This window comes from Rhinolophus ferrumequinum, chromosome 11, assembly GCF_004115265.2.
Source record: "Rhinolophus ferrumequinum isolate MPI-CBG mRhiFer1 chromosome 11, mRhiFer1_v1.p, whole genome shotgun sequence".
NCBI lineage: Eukaryota > Metazoa > Chordata > Mammalia > Chiroptera > Rhinolophidae > Rhinolophus > Rhinolophus ferrumequinum.
The window spans coordinates 50,796,369-50,803,087 of NC_046294.1; positions in this window are offsets into that span (position 1 = coordinate 50,796,369).

Genomic DNA, 6,719 nt, shown 5'->3' on the forward strand with positions numbered 1-6,719 from the left:
TGAAGATTCAGGGTAAGGAGACCCGGCATCTCCTTTTGGGACTTTATTAGTATCTGGGTCTGTCTGATCTGGGATCAAGAGCTCTTTCCACCGTATTACAGCCTTCAAAAACTGCTTTCCCCTCTCTTCTGTGAGGCACATGTGCTGTCACTCTAGTTCATTCCCTGCTTCCTTCCTCCAGCCTTTTCCCCTCACACACACCTTAAGGACTCCTTCTCTAGTTCCCCTCATTCAAACCATTCTGGAAAGGCCACTTCCTGCAGACCACTTCCTTCATCTCCTCTCTCTTTTGTATTGCTCTCCTTCACATGCACTTGTACCTTGGCCACTCTGGACAGGGAGCCCCTTGAACGCAGAGTGTGTGACCAATTACTGGAGTAAGAGAGAGAATGGGAACGGGGAAGGACTTCGGGGAAAAAAAATGAGGCAGACCTGGGTTCACATACAGCGTGTGTCACTGTGTGTCTTTGGGCCAATCACTGCCTCTCTCGAAGTTCAGTTCTCTTTTTATAAACTGGGGATCATGAGCCCTGCCTCCCTCACAGCCCTGCAGGGAAGGTCGGGGTGAGGACCGCTATGAGAACTACATCCTTTACAGAATTGCCCACTGTGTGTCCTTGGGCAAGACAGGGCCCTTTCTGGGACCTTTTCCTCTCTGATGCCCCAGATGACTACTAAGGATCCTTCTGGCTCCACCCCAGCTCCAGCATATGCAAGCTTGGTGCTGGGGGCTCAATCTTCCCAGTGTCCCAACCTACAGAGGACTGACAGGCCCAGGCCACTCCAGCTGGCCAGCCCAGACTGGGAGTCCCCAGGGTTCCAGACTTCTTGGAGCCAGGAAGGGAGGGGGGAGGTGGGTCAGGCCTGGAGCCCCACAGAAGCTACTGCTGTGCTACCAACGCGCACACAGGATCGGGAGGTCATGGGGCATCCCATGAAGTCAAGCAAACCTGGACAGGAGGCCTCAGACACAAAGGCCCCAGCTGGGGGCCAAGGTCAGAGCTCTGCCTGGCCTCAGGACCCCGCTACACCCCTGACTTGCTGCTGGATGATCTTGGTTTTTCTCCTCTGTAGGATACGTAGGTGCCATTAGGAGATAATGACAGATGTCACTACCCTCCGACCACTGCCCAGCTCAGACCACTACATTCTCTCCCCTGGCCTACATGGATGGCCACCTCCCTGACCTGAGTTTCCAACAATGCCTTTGGGTGTGTGTGACTAAGTAGCCACCACCGCCCTCAATCTAAGATGAAGACAGAGTCCTGGGGCTTGACCTTCAGGCTGCTAGAGCCTGGAGCAGCTGGGATTACACCATCCCTATCAAGTCAGCTCCCGACTACCTGGGCACCAAGGGGTCATGTTGCCTCCAGCCACCCCTCCCTGTTCCTGCACAAAAGGGAGGGAAAGGAGGGGAGGTACTGCTGCTCCAATAACAGAGGTCACCTCTCCATGGCCCATGTGGAGCCACGACCCTGGCCCAGGTTGACCCCCTGCCGAACCCCCACTCTAAGAGTATCTTCAGGGCAGAGTCTCAGGGAGGAAGACCCCCAATCTGGACACTTGCCAGGCTGCACACAGAGCTACAACAATCCTTCACTTCAGGACCCAGACCAGGAAATGAAAAGCCACTTTAAAAGTCCATTCCCAATGGCAGGTTTCTTCTGCCTTGCATCTTCACCTGAGCAACGGGGCTCCCCCTAACCCCATATCCCCCCAAAGCCACAAACAACAAGGTTGTCTGTTCCTGTGTTTACGAAGACCTCGGATGGGGCTTTGACCCTGGCTGACTTTGAGCTGGATTTCAAGGCTAAGCTTCACTTCCCAGCCCCTTTGTCATCAACTGGGTGACCTTGAGTAAGTTGCTCAAGCTCCCAGAGGCACAGTTTCCTCATCTATAAAATGAGTCTAAAAAATAACTGTCCCACAGGGAGGTTGTGGGGAGGGGGAGAAGAAATGGAGCTGAAAGTGTTTTCCAGCTCTCACATAACCCTGACCACACGGCAGCCAGGGCACAGGCTTGCGCCTTCTGTTCAGTCTCAGTGAACTGGCCCTCCTCCACTCTTCTTGACAGACAGATGCCATCCCAGGAGCAAGTGAGCCTGCGAGGGTCCTCACTCCACCACCTGCTTGCCTTGGGGCTACCTTCCAGGCATTGTTGGGTTGTAGGTGAAAAATCATAAAATCTGGAAAGCTGTCTGTCAACGGTGGAGGGCTGGTGGGTTTCATATGCCACACCCCAGGTTTCCCTGCTGCAGTCTCTGCCCAGGTCCTGGCTCTTCCCGGGAGCTTCTCAGACTCCCTGGCCCATTCCCATTGCACCCTACCCACCCCTCAAACTTGACTTATATTTTAAGGGTCGTCCCTCAGGGTGCTCCTCTGTCTGTAGCACCGGTTGATCCTGGGGCTCTAAGCCAAGTGAGATCCTTGGGCTCTTAGAGGTTGCACCGCCCGAAGGCACTGAGGTCCCCCCGCCAGGGCTCCCTGATTCCTCCTAAGACTTCCACAATTCTCTAAGTGTTCAGTTCCAGGAAGGGGTGGATTGTGTGGCATGAGTGGGGACTTTTGGAAAGCCAGCCCTATATGAAAGCTGTCTTCAGGGCAGGATATAAATATTACCCCAAAGGGGTAGACTCGTTTATCCCCAAGTATCATCACTTTATCACTCTCTCACACTGCCTGAACTACCTCCATTAAATCACTTCTTTGGGTTAAGGTATTGAAAGCCTCTGTTACAATGAAAATCTGCTATTTTCTAGACTTCTCATGAAATATCAGTTGAGTGGTATCTTTATTAAGGGTTAAGATGGATACATCTAGTTGTTTTAATTTTTTTTTTTTTTTCGTCGCGGTGGACCCTTTTAATCAAACAATTGAATGAATGGAGCTTCTCTGGTCAAAAAGGGAGAGAGGCCTTTGCTGAAGTCCCCAGCATCAGTGGTGGGCTCAGAGGGCCTCCCAGGAGGGATGGCACCAGAGCAGTCTTTAGTGGGTGCCTGGGATTTGCCGGGGGGAGATGTGGAAAGGACACTCCTGGAGGAAGGATTTGGCCAAAAGCGTGGTGGAGGGGCGGGACATGTGGGCCGATGAGAGAGAAAGGTCTGTAGGGAGGGGACCGAGAGTGTCTGGGGGCTGGGGCGGGGGCTGGACTGCATCAAGTTCTAGTGAGTCCCACTCCTGGCCAGGCTGGAGAGGACAGGTGGTGGGGCAAGTCCTGGAAACATGGGGGTCTCCACCATGAAAGCATGTCCAGTCTAAACCTGTATCCACGCAGGGTGCTCAGGGCTCTGATAGGAGCATGGGGTGAAGCACAGGGGTGGAGAGTACTGAGCCAGGGAAGGGGGACCCTGACTAGCTGGGGTGTGGGGGTCACACACCCCAGCTTCCTGGGGGAGTTATACAGTGCCCATGCTGCATCTTAGAGTGGCCGTCAGCACCTTGAGGAGGGCACTCGGCCCTCCAGTGGGGCAGGCATGGGCAGAGGCTGTGTGCACTCCTCCAAGGGAGGTTCAAAGCAGAGGCACATGGCACCCTGCCCTGCCCTATGCCAGTCAGTCCCATGGGCTGCTGGGCTTCCTCCGTCCACTTCCTCCCTCCCTCCAAGTCTCAAACCTCACCCCTTTCCGTTCATCCTTGACCTCTCTGGGACCCCGCTTCTGAAACTCAACTGAGCCCCAGGCCCTCCCTCCGTAGCATCCCCTGGCCCTCAGGTAAAGCCCAGACTTCCCATGGGTGGGTGGGTGGAAGGCGGACGGATCAAAGTCCGGGTGATCTCAGGCCTGCCAAGCTCTGCAGCCTCCAAGAGGCAAAGAAAAGTGAGGCCTGGGGCGTGGGGCCCAGCTACCTCCTCCGGATGGGGCAGGTGGAACTTCCTGAGATAAGGGTGGCCAACAACGAGGGGCTGTGTGGGGCGGCCTGTCTCCGGGCAGAGGAAATGAGTGGCCTCCGCACCATTAATCTGCCGAGGCCTGTGCACCCTCGTGAAGGGTGACCTGGGTTGGGGGCAGACAGTCCCAGCCCCCACCCACTGTCCCAGCCAGAGAGACTGGGCTTGTCACTCCAGGCCTGCCTCCTTCCAGGACCATCCAGCTAAGTGCGGGTCTGGGGGCAGAGGCAGGAGGGAAAGCTGGGCGGGGTTGGCTGCCTGACTGAGCCAACTCTCTGTGGGACCTGGGCAAGTGCCTTGCCCCTTCTGACCCCCTGCCCCTCACTGGTCCCTGGACTCCTTCTTTCTTGGCTGTTTTGGGAGACTGAGGACTGTACATACCTATAATTCTTGTCCTTCCGCCCCTCTCAACACACGGGCCTCAGGACACAAGCTTTGCCCAAACATAGAGGCTATAATTGTGGGATATTAGATAGCAAGCAAGGCTGCCCGCAGAGGTGTTTGGGCTTTGTGGACTATCACATCCAATGCAGCTAAAGTCACTGAGGGAGAATCACAGCCCTGCACTGTTCTGAGCCTCAGTTTCCCCTCCTGCACCATGAAGCGGTGGGACTTGATGACCATCCTGTGGAGGATGGGCTGCTGTGATGAAAGACAGAGGGTATGAAGCCATGGAATTCCCACAAGCCTCCCGCCTCAGAGTTCCACCTCAGCCACTGACCAGCCACGTGAATCTGGGGCCTTGGACTTCCTGTCCATAATATGGGTCCCCTGGCCAGCCAGCTCACAGGAAGTCTGTGACAATGGGTATAAATGGGTCCCTGTATGCTGCACAGGGAGGGGTCACTGTCTATGCAGGGACCTGGCCGGGGCTCCACATCCAGTGTCCAGTCTCCCAGCCCAGTGTCCTCCCGTCTCGACCCTCTCCCCACCCCATTTCCCACCTCTCACTCTTTCCCCCAACTCTTGGATGGCCACCCTCAGGGAAAGACGAGATCAAGATTCCCAACCCAGGAGACATTCAAAACAATGGACAGGACCTGTAGAGGCCATTCCACTCATTGTTCAGATAGAGAAATGGAGGAAACAGAGGCTGAGAGCTACCCAAAGCCACACAACCAGCAGATGGCAGAGAAAAGCCTGGAATATGTGTTTCTCATGCACCCCCTGGCTCTAGAATGTTAGGGCTGGAAGGGCCTTTGGGGTGCAGGTTATCCAAATCCTCTCCTTGGCTTAAAAGGGAGGAAAGCTTAGCTCAAAGTCGCCCCAACAGCAGTCTGGAACCCTGACCTCCCAACTCCAGCACCCCGTCCTAGTCCTGGTGCTCCAGTGGCCCATCTGGGTTAGAGGAGCCCCCCCTGTCCCCCCAGGTGCTAGCCAAGCTGCAGTGAGAGAACAATGTCTTAGAGAACAAAACAAAACAACAAACAAAAGTGTGGGTGTGAGCCCTTTTCCCATCATCAGGAGAGTTCTGCTCAGGCCAGCCCACCCCACAGGGCCCCCTTCTCTACCACCCACTGCTTCTGCTCTCTCCCAAGGGTCCTTTCTTCCAGAAAGCAAAAACATTGGAATGAGGAGGAGAAGCAGGTGGCTTTGTCCCGGGAGGCTTGCCTGAGTCCTGGGGTCCTTGAAACACAGGAGGCCTGAGGCTCAGCTGGGAGGCTCAGCAGGGGGCCTGCTGAGGGGAAGCGGCTGGAGCAAGTGGAAGGTGGGGTGGGGGAGCAACTCGAATGTGTTTCCATGGGAATGAAAAGGCTGAGTACAAAGCAGGGAGTGCTGGGTGGAGAGGGGGCCTGCGGGAGGGGAGAGTAGGAGAGTAGGCCAGGGAGCCCAGGGATCGGACACAGGAAATCTCTTCCATGGGAGAAGCCAAGGGGAGGATGGGAGCGAGAATGGGAACAAATGTAGGTGAGTTTGGGTGACAGGAAGTTGGGGCACATGCCCTGTGAGGCAAAGAGGGTCCTGTCTGATGAAAGTGAAGTACGGTGAGGGGCAAAGTCTTGCTGCTGAAGAGAAGGGACAGGAAGCTGGGCAGGGTATACAGAAATGTTACCACCGAGGACCCTACACAGGCGGACCCGGACCCGCAGCCACACACGGCGCTGATCACAGCTGACACGTAGTGACCCAGAGTCAGCTCTTAACCTTTACACTCCCCGCTGCACGATAGCTGCTGGTAGTTATGGAGAACTTAGGAGGTGCGGGGCACTGCACTGAGACTTTTACGAGTGTTAACTTGTTTCAGACTTGGAACAACCCTGTGAGGCAGGTAGGTATGATTGATTATATACACAGATACACATGGCTACACCTGGACACACAGATACACATGGACACACACACAGACAAGCACAGATATACAGACTGGCACACGTTCACATCCAATCTGAGGGAGCATGTGGTGGGGGAGGGGTGGGGAGCGGGTCAGGAATGAGAGCCCCTCCCCAGCCCTCCAGCTCTCAATCATTCTTTACCTCCCCACCCTCATTCTACTGCAGGCGCCACAGCCCTCTGGTCTGCAGCTCCCTCGGACTAAAAATGCTGGAGGTTCTTCCTTCACGATTTTCAGACTATTTTCCCTTGCCCCCCGAAGCCCTGACTCATCCCTTCTGTAGGAGCTGGGAGTCCCAGGCCCATATGATGGAGGATTCTAGGCTCTCACCTCCAAGGGAGGATGCCTGGTATAGGCCCCCCCACCCCCATACTTCAACTGCAGCCCAAGCACTGCTAGGAAAGGGCCCCCCAGAGCTGGGTGTGGGCGGCTGGAGCAAAGCGAGGCCCCTCCAGCGTTTCACTGGGATGGCTCGGGGTATCCTGCAGGACTCCACGCTCA